At 40.9% G+C, this 16,380-nt stretch overlaps 1 protein-coding gene across 2 annotated transcripts in view; it reads right to left on the reverse strand.

Moving 5' to 3' along the window:
* LOC126262963 (probable cytochrome P450 6a13) overlaps positions 1-14,244 on the reverse strand; it is a 104,680-nt gene extending 90,436 nt beyond the window's left edge. For both annotated transcript variants that reach the window (XM_049959912.1, XM_049959911.1), the window contains exon 1: positions 14,134-14,244. The gene's annotated coding sequence lies outside the window, so the exon portion shown is untranslated. The remainder of the gene's footprint in view (positions 1-14,133) is intronic.
* Between the last annotated feature and the right edge of the window lie 2,136 nt (positions 14,245-16,380).

Consider the following 16,380-nt stretch of genomic DNA (forward strand, 5'->3'; position numbering starts at 1 on the left):
CTAAGGACATCACACACATCCATGCCCGAGGCAGGATTCGAACCTGCGACCGTAGCAGTCGCACGGTTCCGGACTGCGCGCCTAGAACCGCGAGACCACCGCGGCCGGCCAGGAAGAATCAATACGCAAAGAAGTGGGATACGGAAGTACTAAGGAATGACGAGATACGTTTGAAGTTCTCTAACGCTATAGATACAACAATAAGGAATAGCGCAGTAGGCAGTACAGTTAAAGAGGAATGGACATCTCTTAAAAAGGGCCATCACAGAAGTTGGGAAGGAAAACGTAGGTACAAAGAAGGTAGCTGCGAAGAAACCATGGGTAACAGAAGAAATACTTCAGTTGATTGATGAAAGGAGGAAGTACAAACATGTTCCGGGAAAATCAGGAATACAGAAATACAAGTCGCTGAGGAATGAAATAAATAGGAAGTGCAGGGAAGCTAAGACGAAATGGCTGCAGGAAAAATGTGAAGACATCGAAAAAGATATGATTGTCGGAAGGACAGACTCAGCATACAGGAAAGTCAAAACAACCTTTGGTGACATTAAAAGCAACGGTGGTAACATTAAAAGTGCAACGGGAATTCCACTGTTAAATGCAGAGGAGAGAGCAGATAGGTGGAAAGAATACATTGAAAGCCTCTATGAGGGTGAAGATTTGGCGGATGTGATAGAAGAAGAAACAGGAGTCGATTTAGAAGAGATAGGGGATCCAGTATTAGAATCGGAATTTAAAAGAGCTTTGGAGGACTTACGGTCAAATAAGGCAGAAGGGATAGATAACATTCCATCAGAATTTCTAAAATCATTGGGGGAAGTGGCAACAAAACGACTATTCACGTTGGTGTGTAGAATATATGAGTCTGGCGATATACCATCTGACTTTCGGAAAAGCATCATCCACACAATTTCGAAGACGGCAAGAGCTGACAAGTGCGAGAATTATCGCACAATCAGCTTAACAGCTCATGCATCGAAGCTGCTTACAAGAATAATATACAGAAGAGTGGAAAAGAAAATTGAGAATGCGCTAGGTGACGATCAGTTTGGCTTTAGGAAAAGTAAAGGGACGAGAGAGGCAATTCTGACGTTACGGCTAATAATGGGAGCAAGGCTAAAGAAAAATCAAGACACTTTCATAGGATTTGTCGACCTGGAAAAAGCGTTCGACAATATAGAATGGTGCAAGCTGTTCGAGTTTCTGAAAAAAGTACGGGTAAGCTATAGGGAGAGACGGGTCATATACAATATGTACAACAACCAAGAGGGAATAATGAGAGTGGACGATCAAGAACGAAGTGCTCGTATTAAGAAGGGTGTAAGACAAGGCTGTAGCATTTCGCCCCTACTCTTCAATCTGTACATCGAGGAAGCAATGATGGAAATAAAAGAAAGGTTCAGGAGTGGAATTAAAATACAAGGTGAAAGGATATCAATGATACGGTTCGCTGATGACATTGCTATCCTGAGTGAAAGTGAAGAAGAATTAAATGATCTGCTGAACGGAATGAACAGTCTAATGAGTACGCAGTATGGTTTGAGAGTAAATCGGAGAAAGACGAAGGTAATGAGAAGTAGTAGAAATGAGAACAGCGAGAAACTTAACATCAGGATTGATGGTCACGAAGTCAATGAAGTGAAGGAATTCTGCTACCTAGGCAGTAAAATAACCAATGACGGACGGAGCAAGGAGGACATCAAAAGCAGACTCGCTATGGCAAAAAAGGTATTTCTGGCCAAGAGAAGTCTACTAATATCAAATACCGGCCTTAATTTGAGGAAAGAAATTTCTGAGGATGTACGTCTGGAGTACAGCATTGTATGATAGTGAAACATGGACTGTGGGAAAACCGGAACAGAAGAGAATCGAAGCATTTGAGATGTGGTGCTGTAGACGAATGTTGAAAATTAGGTGGACTGATAAGGTAAGGAATGAGGAGGTTCTACGCAGAATCGGAGAGGAAAGGAATATGTGGAAAACACTGACAAGAAGAAGGGACAGGATGATAGGACATCTGCTAAGACATGTGGGAATGACTTCCATGGTACTAGAGGGAGCTGTAGAGGGCAAAAACTGTAGAGGAAGACAGAGATTGGAATACGTGAAGCAAATAATTGAGGACGTAGGTTGCAAGTACTACTTTGAGATGAAGAGGTTAGCACAGGAAAGGAATTCGTGGCGGGCCGCAGTCAGTAGACTGATGACAAAAAAAAGTCCCAAAAATGAAAATGGGAATTTATCTTGCTTTTTTATATGTAAAATAAATTATATTAGATAAGTTATATTTTGTATGAATGCATGGTTTCGCAGCGATATGAATTAACAAAATCTCAGGCTTCCAGCCGCGTCAGGTGGCTAAAATCCCACGAGCTGCCGACCGAGCTCTCCTCAGTCATTGTCAAGTGGTAGCACTGAGCCGGCCGGGGTGGCCGAGCGGTTCTAGGCGCTACAGTCTGGAACCGCGTGACCGCTCCGGTCGTAGCTTCGAATCCTGCCTCGGGCATGGATGTGTGTGATGCCCTTAGGTTAGTTAGGTTTAAGTAGTTCTAAGTTCTAAGGGACTGATGACCTTAGAAGTTAAGTGCCATAGTGCTCAGAGCCATTTTTGGTAGCACTGACAACGACTGAGGAGAGCTCGGTCGGCAGCTCGTGGGATTTTAGCCACTTGACGCTGCTGGAAGCCCGAGAAAATTTTATTAACTTATATTTTGTTTTTTAAATACTTTCTAATTGTATTGGGTGTATCGATATAGCAAGTTCAAACTTCTAGGGTTGCCTTTACAGCCTGTCTTTTTCAAAAATTGTTAAGTACTTTATTAACAAATTTTATTGACACTGACGATAATGCTTAAATAAAGACAATGTCTGAAAGGTCTCTTCATATCAGGTTAACAAACTCCTCCGTCGAACAGGCCTCGGAAGATCCAACGGTACTGACCGACCGCCGTGTCATCCTCTGTCCACAGTCGTCACCGGATGCGGATATGGACGGGCATGTGGTCAGCAGACCGCTCTCCCGGCCGTTGTCAGTTTGACCGGAGGCGCTACTTCTTTAATCAAGTAGTTCTTCAACTGGCCTCACAAGGGTTGAGTACAGCCCGGTTGACAACAGCGCTCGGCAGACCACGACGGTCACCCATCTAAGTGGTAGCCAAGCCCGACAGCGCTTAGCTTCAGTGATCTGACGGGAGCCGGTGTTACCACTGCGGCAAGACCGTTGGCTTACATTAACAAAGCTAGTTTGTAAATGATCAAAATAACATACCCACTCACGCGCACAACTGGTGGTTTATATTTTAATGTCAACTTTTAAAAAGAGTCCTAAGTGTAGTTTACAGTTGCTACCAACAGCATCAATATATGCGAGGGAAGTTCTTGTTTCGTTTCATTTTAGCCAATCTTACTTCTTTCCAGCCTGGGGTAGCCAGAGAAAAAAGTAAAGTCGTATGGCATTTTTGTGTGTGGTTGACGTCTTAGATCTCCCCACAAAATCCATAAATTATGATGGTAAACGTGAATTTTGTGGAACTGTCGACAGTAGCAGCAGTGGCTGAATTTCAGTCTGGCGGGGGTCATTACGAACAGTCTCTTGTCCTGTTTGCCAGTAGAGCAAGGATTCATATCCCATTATTTTTCAGCATACAATTTTTTTCTTTTGACAGGTGCGCCTATGGAGATCTTCAGTCTCCCACTCCTTTTTCCATTCACTTCTGCCCGTCTCTAGAATGTTACAATGAATCGCTCTTCTATTTAATCGTATCCCTTTCAACATTATGTACCATTTTTAAATAGGTTATGTTTTACGACCGAAGTAGTCTCATATGGAAGTTCTTTATACTGATATTGTGAATAAAATTTCCGTAAGACATGCTCCGTATCATACTATAAATTACAATGATTGTTCGTCATTACCTGTGGGTTTCCTTTCTTATTGTGTCCAAGTTTTGACAATATATGTTGCTCTCTATTGTCAATTAGCTTCGATTTTTGTGAGGAGAAAGTTATGCTACAACTCGAAACTAAATTTTTTAAGATAGTGCACATTTCGCCAATGAAGATCATTGCCCTGTAATAAGCTGGGTAAACTGAGATGCCTGTTCACGTTTTGCTCGTGGGCTGGCTACAAAACAAAAAAATAGCTTCAGTGCTTAAAGTGAAATACAACTATAAACAACTAATATTCGAAGGATGTTGGAAACTGCCCATCAGTTCCAAATGCAGAAACACATTTTGCTGAGGTGCTGTATCACTGCTCATTATTTCTTTGATGACATTAGACTCCTCTCGCAGGGAAACATCTTATTTCACTACAGAAGTGCCTTCTTGAACGATGTTTTTGGGAAAAATTTCTAAGAAAGTTCTGAGAAACTTGGTAAATTCAGAAATGGGTTTCAATAATGGGCGGAGTCTCGGTTATTTTTGGCCGTTGTAATACAGTCATACTGAACTAATCATTGACTGGAAATGGCTACTCGGAGACCATTTTCAGCCATTCTTGGACTTAATGTTGCCAAACAATGGTTGACTTTCTATTGACGACGTTGCGCCATATCACTGGGCCACAATTGTTCGCAACTGATTTGAAGAATATTCCGAACAATTCGAGCGAATGATTTAGCCACTGAGATCGATCGACATGAATCCACTGGAACGTTTATGGTACATAACCGCGAGGTCAGTCGGCGCACAACATCCTGCACCGACAACACTTTCGCAGTCACGGACGCCTCTAGAGGCGGCATGGTTCAATATTTCTGCGGGTTACTCCCAAAAACTTGTTGAGTCCACGCCACGTCGAGTTCCTGCACTACGCCAGAGAAAAGGAGATCCGACAAGAAATTAAGAGGTAGCCCATGACTTCTGTCTCCTGAGTCTATGTGTGTATGTATTGCACGGAGGGCTAAAAATAGTTCTGTGATTGTAACTGTCAAGTTACCATGCAGCAATGTACATTCGAACATAAAACATTGGCAAACAATCTAAACAAGAACCCTAAAAAGTTTTGGTCATATGTAAAATCGGTAAGCGGATCTAAATCCCCTATTCAGTCACTCGTTGACCACGATGGCGCCGAAACAGAGGACGACCGAAGAAAGGCAGAAATACTGAATTCAGTGTTCCGAAACTGTTTCACTGCGGAAAATCGTAACACGGTCCCTGACTTCAGCCGTCGCACGGACGCCAAAATGGAAAATATTGAAATAAACGATATCGGAATTGAAAAACAACTGCTATCACTTAGTAGCGGAAAAGCATCCGGACCAGACGAGATACCCGTAAGATTCTACAGTGATTATGCTAAAGAACTTGCCCCCTTTCTATCAGCAATTTATCGTAGATCTCTGGAAGAACGTAAAGTACCTAGCGACTGGAAGAAAGCGCAGGTCGTTCCCATTTTCAAGAAGGGTCATAAATCAGATGCGAATAATTATAGGCCTATTTCGCTTACGTCAATCTGTTGTAGAATAATGGAACATGTTTTATGTTCTCGTTTTATGACGTTCTTAGATAATACAAATCTCCTTCATCATAACCAACATGGATTCCGCAAACAGAGATCATGTGAAACTCAGCTCGCCCTATTTGTCCAAGAAATTCACAGTGCCGTAGACACTGGCGAGCAGATTGATGCCGTATTCCTGGACTTCAGGAAGGCATTTGATACGGTTCCGCACTTACGTTTAGTGAAAAAAATACGAGCTTACGGAATATCGGACCAGGTTTGTGATTGGATTCAGGATTTCCTAGAAGAAAGAACACAACATGTCATTCTTAACGGTTCAAAATCTGCAGATGTAGAGGTAATTTCGGGAGTACCGCAAGGAAGCGTGATAGGACCTTTATTGTTTACAATATACATAAATGACTTAGTTGACAACATCGGTAGCTCCGTGAGGCTATTTGCAGATGACACGGTTGTCTACAAGAAAGTAGCAACATCAGAAGACTCGTACGTACTCCAGGAAGACCTGCAGAGGATTAATGAATGGTGCGACAGCTGGCAGCTTTCCCTAAACGTAGATAAATGTAATATAATGCGCATACATAGGGGCAGAAATCCATTCCAGTACGATTATGCCATAGGTGGTAAATCATTGGAAGCGGTAACGACCGTAAAATACTTAGGAGTTACTATCCGGAGCGATCTGAAGTGGAATGATCACATAAAACAAATAGTGGGAAAAGCAGGCGCCAGGTTGAGATTCATAGGAAGAATTCTAAGAAAATGTGACTCATCGACGAAAGAAGTAGCTTACAAAACGCTTGTTCGTCCGATTCTTGAGTATTGCTCATCAGTATGGGACCCTTACCAGGTTGGATTAATAGAAGAGATAGACATGATCCAGCGAAAAGCAGCGCGATTCGTCATGGGGACATTTAGTCAGCGCGAGAGCGTTACGGAGATGCTGAACAATCTCCAGTGGCGGACACTTCAAGAAAGGCGTTACGCAATACGGAGAGGTTTATTATCGAAATTACGAGAGAGCACATTCCGGGAAGAGATGGGCAACATATTACTACCGCCCACATATATCTCGCGTAATGATCACAACGAAAAGATCCGAGAAATTAGAGCAAATACGGAGACTTACAAGCAGTCGTTCTTCCCACGCACAATTCGTGAATGGAACAGGGAAGGGGGGATCAGATAGTGGTACAATAAGTACCCTCCGCCACACACCGTAAGGTGGCTCGCGGAGTATAGATGTAGATGTAGATGTAGATGTACTTAATAAATGACGGGCTTTCTGACGTAAAAGAAAAAACTGCGCTTCGAAGTAAATAACAGTTCTTGACTCACGATAAAACAGAATCTGAAAACAGACTATTATATCGAATGTTTAATCTGAATGACACATAGCCTTGAATGCTCCGGTTATGTTTTTTTCTACGGTAACTGCAGAATGGTCACAGTAAAGACATTTCGGAACACCAGAAGACATATCTTTTAATAACTCTTTCTTGCTGGAGTGAGCGAGCTTCGGGCTTTACATCTCTGCATTTGCGTTAGTTTCAAAAGTAATCATCCCACCATGTGAAGTACATTCATTTCCGTTAACATCTTGTGTGTCTAAAATTTCTGGTATCAGAGGGTTCTGTAAGGAGTACGTCTGTGGCCTGAAAGCTGGTACGCCAGAGCAATAGCGATGGCTGTTATCATTAAAAGAATCGGTTTTCGGCTTTTTACTGCTGTTACGTTCAGAAATAAACATAGACACCAAACAAAGACTGAAAAATTCTAACACTCCTCAGACATCTGTATTATACGTTTCAAGGCACGTAGAATCATAATAACAAATAAAATAAGTAAATAAAATTCAGTCTGTGCACTGTCCGCTGCTTTTATCGAAAAGTGATGAGGAGTTGAATACCACAAGAAATCTGTATTCTCTTATTCTTTCTAATTTTTTTGAAACTATACTAAAAAATCACGTTGTAATCGAAGGTCATACCACTATTTGGACATGAAGAATAGTGAGTGCTGAATGATGAACGGTGAGGATGGGCAACTGTATTTTTCATATTGGGCTGTCCGTTTCCAAGCGTTACAGCGAGATAAAGGAACATGACGTACGACATCATCTGAACACAGGCAGCAGATCGGCTGCTTTCTGTTTGTATTATAAACTTTAAATGAATTGTTAAGTTTGTAATTTATTGCTGTTGCCATAATTTTCTTTCCTTATTATCTTCATGGTAAATGATAACAGCCAAACAGATGCAGGATAAAGATTTACTGAAATCCTTGACCACGGTTTGGGTATATCTAAATATACCTTCATCAGAAGCAAAATTACACCTGAACAGGAAAACACCTTCATTAGCAAAAAACTTAGCAACATAACTGAGATAGAAGAGAAAAACAAACACTTATAGCTTTAAGGAACCGTGAAAATTACCAAAGTATGACAAGCACAAAACCCTTTAGTCACTTACTAAAATCACATCCAGCAGTGGAGATGCATAAAACAATCGTGCGAAAGGCGGCACCACTAGTTAAAATTAAAATATCACCTCCATCTGCACAGCATAATTATGAAAAGATGGTCGATGCGAACGCAGCATACTACCAGTATTTATCCCGTGAACTAGCGTGAAGAGAGTGTGGAAGCACTAGGGCAGACAGTTTCACCGAGAGAGGGCACTTGTGGTATGCGCGAGACAGTCGCGCACATTAAAACCTGGGATACATACTCATGCGCGCCAAAATTTTTAAAGGTTGTGCTAGTTCAAACCCTCTGCCTTAATAAATAAAACATATCATAACCATTTAAAGCACCTGCATACAACAGAAAATATGAACATCAATTTGGCTGTGTCCTTGTGTCAAGCAGGTAAAGCTTGCGCTAAGGAACATATCCAACGAGAGAGGGCGCTCTTGTTACGCGCAAGATTCTCGCGCAAAATTAAAGGCTAGGATACATACTAACGAAAACGAACAAGATGTTGTAGAAAATCGAAAACATTTGCCATCATAAATAAAACATATAACAGAATTATTTAAATCACATATACACATCGAAAACAGCGAACAACAGTAATCAAAAATACGTAAAATCCCCAAAAGACAGGAAAGGAGCATCTCACCAGCATCAACAGACAAGAAAACTAGCTTCTAGTCAACCAGACTATATTACGTCAGAGCAAGAAGGGGTTTGAAACTATGCAAAAAATTTTTGTTTCTAGGCTGCACCTGTTTGTTAAGAATAAATCCATCTTTTTGAGATAGATGTTTAGAAATTTCTAATTCCTCGAACAGCTTGTAACCCTTACTCACTTCGTGGAGCAATTCTACGTCATCCGGTTTACATGGCGTATGTTGTAAGAGCAACAGATGTTCAGCAAACGTGGAATTTTACACGTTTTCCCCATTTTTACCTAGCACGTGTTCTTTATATCTTACTTTAATGGGTCTACTTGTCTGTCCAACTTAATAGTTGGGGCAGTAGTTACAAGTAATTATGTAAACTCCGGATCTAATACCAAGTTCTTCCCGTGTCCCAGTGATATGAATCACTCTTTGTTTCAAACTATTATTTACGGAAAAGGCAACTCTGTAATCGTATTCCTTCTGTAGAAGTCTTCTTATCTTGTATGATACGTTCCCCAAAAATGGAATAGAAAATATAGTTTTTACCCTCACTCCTTATCGCCCTGTTATCTCCTGAGGTTGAACATTTTACAGCTGTTTTTTTCCTAACAATTAGGTCAATTAACATAGGGTCTTATCCATTGTTGATAGCTATGGATTTTACTCAAGTTATTCCTATTTCTAAACAATCCTTTTCTAAAGGTGTGTTTATTTACCTTGAAGATTTTTAACAGTTGCTGCTTCAGCCATGTTTAAAATTTCGTTTCTTTATTATTCTATAGAAATGCCAGAAAATAATATTTGCATAGAATTTGTAGCGTTAATTTCTTTATTCTGAATGTAAAACACATTTTGCAGCCATATACATTTATTACTTTTTAATAGGAATTTTTGCTGACAAAACTAAAACTGTTCTTTCAAAAAATTGAAATGAACAATTTAGATAGTAGATGGCATGAAACTACAGTATAGACCAGGCGATGGCAAGTCTTGCTCAGTGCACTTAAAGGCATACCGTCCAACAGGGCAAGCAACAAGGGAACACGTACATTATTCTCTTGGCAATAATAAACGAAGTATGGGTAAGTCTTGCACAGAGCACGTGGGCGCACACCACATTTGATCGGCCACGCTACATGGCAAGAGGTACATTAATTTCTCAGCGATTCTTAAATTTTGTGTTTGTTGCACTTCTCTACCTGTCAGCATTGTTATTAAAATAACACTGGTAGCCTTCACCGTTTTCTATAGCAACCCAATAGCTCTAAGCAACGGAAATTTTACGAATGAACATTACCCATTAAAAAAGAATCTAAAATATTTGCGCTGCTGTGCTATGGCAAATTGATATAGCGGTTTTGTTGCCAGTTATGACTAAAAACCCTGTTATAACTGGGACAAGACAAATATCGAAAAATACTGGTTATTCAGAGCTGAAATAGTGGTATGGGTTTTAACTGGTCGGTTTTTCCCATCCGCCCCGAATAGTAGTTGTGATAGTGGAATAGTCACTGCACAACACGCATGGAAGTAAGTTCACCAGAAGAACTGACCAGTGTTAAGTCAGAATTAAAGCAAGACACGAGCTCTTGCGGCAACGTGCCTGGACTCCGCAACTTGCTTGCCCAGAGCCTCAGCCGCTAGTGTTTATGGCGACCTTGAGGGACAGGTCCACGAGATAACCTTCGTCTCTCCCCTCTACACTCCACTCTCGTTCCAACACAATAGCATGCACATTCGTTTTCCTGCGAAACATCACGTACCAAGAATGCAGTCACTGTTTAATAACGCTCTGTAGAGGTTGGTAAGAAAACCGATTAATAAAACAACTGAGCTAACACACAGTCTATTTGAATCTGTTCTCCGTTTCACACTCGACATTTTAATGTGTTTTGTATCTATTGATAGTAGAGCTCAAGTGTTTCTACGCTTCAGAATTACACAAAATGTGAACACAAAGTACGCATCACTTTCTTTCGCGACCGCTACGGTCGCAGGTTCGAATCCTGCCTCGGGCATGGATGTGTATGATGTCCTTAGGTTGGTTAGGTTTACGTAGTTCTAAGTTCTAGGGGACTGATGACCTCAGATGTTAAGTCCCATAGTGCTCAGAGCCATTTGAACCATCACTTTCTTTTATCTATTTCTTTGGTACTGATGGCTACCTACATTGCATTGTCTGTGCAATGTATGTAGGTTCTACCATTGTGTGAGCTATCCTGTATGTGATATATCTTTATAAAGGTATCTCGCTGAAAAGAGTGTGCAGCACTGTTTATTATACACAACATTTCGTCAGTATTTTCCTGCTAGATGCTGCTTTCAAGTAAAGTCTGTTTCTAGTTGTTTTTTGATATTATTTATAATTTACGAATGAGAATTCGCAGATAATATTAAAAAAAGATAAAACTTTTTTTTTAAACTATAACAGATCAGATTTCATTACGTTTTCGGGGTCGTATGGTCTGTTGACACGTATAGCACAAACAGCAACCATGAATATGTGTCTCAAGAAGATACTATTAATATTCTACTTAAATTTACGCATATTACAACAGTACTAGTTAAGGTTCGTGTCTGTCTTACGGAATTTGTAGGAATCCACACGTCTTTTGCTTTCGGCATTTTGTTTTATTTCAAATAGTTTGTCACGAAGCGTTTCGGAAGCTCGCTGGTGTCTTTAGGTGATCAGAGGTTACCATTACATTGTTTTGCGCAGCAGTGACTGTTTTGTAATACAATATTTCTGCTGGGAGTGTTAATTAGATTAGGGGCAAAATATTCATTATGACACGTTATAGTAATTAGAAAGTAACTACGCAAATTTCTTCAAACAGTGCTCCATTGGTGAAAGATTGTTTCATAAACAAGCGCAAAGTACTCTGAAAAAATTTTCATCTGTGTAGTCCATATAACTTATCGTAACGTAAATTTTGGTAATATTAACGCCTGAACCAATCGATAGCATCTGAATAACATAACAACATTTGACCAATAAAAGGCATTTGTAAAGAATAATTGTGAAGCTGTGTTTGTTGAAATGGCTCTGAGCACTATGGGACTTAACTTCTGAGGTCATCAGTCCCCTAGAACTTAGAACTACTTAAACCTGACTAATCTAAGGACAACACACACATCCATGCCCGAGGCAGGATTCGAATCTGCGACCGGATGCCTATTCACATCTCGTGCCGTAATGTACAAATCATACAAACGATAGATTGAACTGATGTATATTAAATTGTTGTTATTAGGAGCAAAAACTCGCCACCTAGCCTAAATGGCGCCCTCGGCAGAAGCACAATATTTGATAGGAGTGCATATTACACTAATAATAATAATAATAATAATAACAATAATAATAACGTATGAACATTTGAAGATGACAACAAGATGCCGAAATATTACGTGCCGTGCTATTACAGGAAACAGAAAAGCGAGTGTGGTATAGATAGCTTGAAGTTGGTTGGTTGGTTTGGGGAAGGAGACCAGACAGCGAGGTCATCGGTCTCATCGGATTAGGGAAGGAAGGGGAAGGAAGTCGGACGTGCCCTTTGAAAGGAACCATCCCGGCATTTGCCTGGAGCGATTTAGGGAAATCACGGAAAACCTAAATCAGGATGGCCAGACGCGGGATTGAACCGTCGTCCTCCCGAATGCGGATAGCTTGAAGTTTTCTACATAAGTAATTAATGTTGGTGTCTTAAAAGCAACTATTAATAGGTCCTGTATTTTTCCACGGCACCCGTGAGAAACAAATACGGTGGTCAGCCCTCTGATTTGGGTGCCAACTTAAACCGTTCCTGGAAAGACGAACTGATGTGTAAACACCGGGTTTCACTCCTCCCTTCCCTACATCGCTGTCATCAACCACGCGAACACAAAAAAATATTCTCCGCGCATTCAAAAGACACGTATTTATTTATATTTACGACACAATACTCTCATTCCCCTTAGTTTACCACGGAAATTTGAGCAACTCATGTGAGTGAATGAAGTCTTCACATTGACGCGACTGAAGTTCTACGGAACATCCCAATCAACCGCGACATTTACTGGTGCGATGGTCGTTTACTATCATCGAACGATATGTTTTTCGATTATCCTGCGACAAACTGAATAGTTTAGAGATCTAACAGGTTAACGAACTATTAATCACCGAAGATATAATCTGTTTCTTAACCACAGTTCGCCAAAACATCCATCTCTTTCAGCGACCCCACATTTTGCTGCAACCTACGCTAACTAACCGTTCCATATTTCACACTGTTGCCACAGTTACATAGTTTCAGAATCACACCCGTTTCACTTTTCCCCCTCTAGCTTCTACAAACCCCATCCCATATTGCACAGCATCCCTACTCTTCTACACTATTATCGCAGTAAGATCCTATGCGACCAACCGAGCTTCCCACCTTTTTTCTCTGTTCCGCAATTCCATTACAGCCAATTTTCTTTTTTTTACTTGAAGTAGTGGAACCGAATTAAAAATCTTTCAATATCGACATCGCCAGCTGCATTAAATCGCCATCCCAGATATCCATCGCCAAATAGAGATCGTTTAATTCAATTCTTGAAATTCGCACTCTTTTACCACATTTTCGTACAAGTAAGTTTATACCCAGCTTAATTACTTTCAATAACAGTACGGCTGACGAGCAGATACTTTAAATCTGCCAGTCCATCTCCTTTAGGGGAATTAAATAATAATAAAGGAGAAATGTTTGGTACACACTGCTCCCGATTTTTCAGGTTAAGCGGGCCGAGACTGTGTGGCTGACAGAAAAACACAGATAATGCAGAGTGCAAATAGTTTTACAGGAAAGTGCTGTTTAAAAAATACTATCACATGTCGCATTTGAAAGTCCAGTGCATTACTTACGCGTTACTCGCCAGAAAGGGACAACATGTTTACAAAATTGCAATTCCTATCAGTTGCTTTCTGTTCACTTTCGGGAGATAATCGTCAAGTTTTCTTCCGTGCCCTTTTTCCATACACTAATATTCCGACTGTGTCTCTCATTTTTCTAACGGTCAAAACATCGGTGAAGTAGTCAGGAATGCGATACTATTCTTGTCTGACGTATGTTTTGAAACAGAATCCTTGGTACGAATAAGTAGATGATGGAAGCATCCACAAGTGGTTAAACAGCGATCTCAGTGAAACGGGATTTGAGCAGGTAGGTATCACGGATAGTGCGAAGGAAGAGAGCGAAGTGGAGGCAATAGAGAGGATCCCATTACCACGCACGTCGAGGCGCTGAAATGCATTGGTCTGTTACTGGAGTACGCAGAACAAAGTTCGTATAACTCTTCCGATGTTTTAGAAGTAAGAGATGAGTCATATGACGAATAGTGTATTATAAATGGAAGTACTTGTTCGTGTTATAAAAGAATACTTCAGGTTTCGATTTTGTTAAGATTTTTTTATTGTTCACAGATAATCTGCAAAGCGGTTAACGCGCACACTGCTGTATTCAACCGTTCTGAGATCACTGTGCACCCGAAAACCGAGTGTAAACAAAGAGTTTGCTCACCTAAGCTGCATTCGGAAAGCAGGCGGCGGCGTAGTGTTTGTGCAGCGCAACGCTCCCAGTCGACTGCCTACCACAGGAGGCGCGCTGCTGTAATGAAGCGGGCACGTCACGTCATCACGTGCGCACACGCTGGCGCTGCGCCAGACGCTCAGCGAAGATTCTTCACGGTGATGTCTGAAAAATGGTGCACTTCACACTTGTTTCCACAACGAGACGCAGTCATAAAATCTTAATTATCACCTCGAAAAAGTAAAGTAAATCATTTTATCAAGCAGGAAAGGGCACAGCAAGAAGTTGCAAATGATGTTTATTACGTATGTGGATTTCGGTCACGTGTGCCCATCTTCAGTGCTAAGAAAACATCAGAAGAACCAGTTACAATAAGGTAACGTGCATAAGCTTTAAATGTGACTCAGTCATAAAACACATACCATTAAATGCAAGTTAAAACATTAAAGGCCGGCCGGTGTGGCCGTGCGGCTTTAGGCGCGTCAGTCTGGAACCGCATGACCGCTATGGTCGCAGGTTCGAATCCTGCCTCGGGCATGGATGTGTGTGATGTCCTTAAGTTAGTTAGGTTTAAGTAGTTCTAAGTTCTAGGGGACTGATGACCTCAGAAGTTAAGTCCCATAGTGCTCAGAGCTATTTGAACCATTTGAAAACATTAAAAATATTTTTTTATATGTGGACTATTCATGTCAGAGGTTGAGTTAACACTGAGGTCGCTGTTTACAATTACAACACAGCTGATTTCAGTGTACGTCATACAAATCTACAGCATCCTCCTTACATCTGTGATGCACTGAAATCATGTATTAACTTTATTTTACACTTAGTATGTTTATCACTTTATTAATCTTTCTTTTATTGTTACTTCAGCGCATACAGTTTGCAGCTCTTCAGCTACACGAAAATATAATTCTAAACAATGTAATAGAAAAGATGATCATGGTCACTGACAAAATTAAACGCTTTGCACAATAAAAAGACAAATCATCAGTCGCACGAGTATCATTTTATTATTAGTTTATACTTTAAAAAACTTATGTACATGAAACAAGTAAGGCGGTTGTAATTAAAACTGCCGACTAATGTTTTACGGCTACACATGGTGGTAACTGTGTGGACTAGCCAGTGGCGGCAGTTAATGATGCACAATTTACAACTGAATATAATTTAAAAATACAAAACATCTTGGTAATGTGGTCGAGCGGTTCTAGGTGCTTCAGTCCGGAACCGCGCTGCTACTGCGGTTACAGGTTCGAATTCTGCCTGGGGCACGGGTGTGTGGTGTCCTTAGGTTTAAGTACTTCTAAGTCTAGGAGACTGATGACCTCAGATGTTAAGTCCCATAGTGCTTCGAGCCATTTTGAACCATCTTGGTCAAATACATAAGTTAATAAAAATTTTATTAAACTCGTCCTACATACTATGTACAGTTAATGGAGTTGGAATAGATGAGATTAGTGCTATAAATCGTCACGTCATCAGTAGCATGTCGAAAGGCCAGGAATGTTCCTGCTTTAAAACGTTCTCTGTGAGTATCCTATATATAACGACTATAATTTACAGATTTTGGTGTCAAAACTAATAAACTGTCAACTACTACATGTAATAATACGGGAAATACCTTACATTTGTCTCCAGGAACTTTATTCTCAGATGTAGGAGAAGTGTAATCATAGCCTGGGGTTATTATTCTCAAATGAGTTATGCCCTACTGATACCTCCTCCTACTACCCTACCTGACTCGCTTCAGTGTTCAGCAAGGTCTTCCAAACCATCCCCTTTTGAGACATCCACCAACACCACAACCTGTGTCGCCAGCCCACCGGGCAGCAAAGAGGTTACCAGAAGATCGATAGTAGGCATCGGAACAAGCGAGCCTATCAGGAGTGAGGCCAATGACAGACTCACAAGAAACGCGCCTCCAATGCCCTCTCTGCCACCGGTATTTAGATCACCACCGCGGACTGCGGGGCCCAGTCAGTCAGTCATCCGTGAGTCAATGAGTCGAGTCATCAGTCGCAGTCCAGTGCGAGTCCCAGTCGCAGTTAGCTCAGCCTGTAGCTCAGAATCAGTCAGATTAGTAGGACCTTGTACCACAACATCTGGACTATCTTAAGTTAATTAACTTCTTGCTCTTATGAACAAAGAACCGTTTTAATATATGCATGCAGTTATGTTACAGAAAGAGGATACCGGCCACCAAACAACATCCTCTCCTTGCTTCCCGTGGTACAAGAT

The sequence above is a fragment of the Schistocerca nitens genome, chromosome 6 (assembly GCF_023898315.1).
Source record: "Schistocerca nitens isolate TAMUIC-IGC-003100 chromosome 6, iqSchNite1.1, whole genome shotgun sequence".
Taxonomy (NCBI): Eukaryota; Metazoa; Arthropoda; class Insecta; order Orthoptera; family Acrididae; genus Schistocerca; species Schistocerca nitens.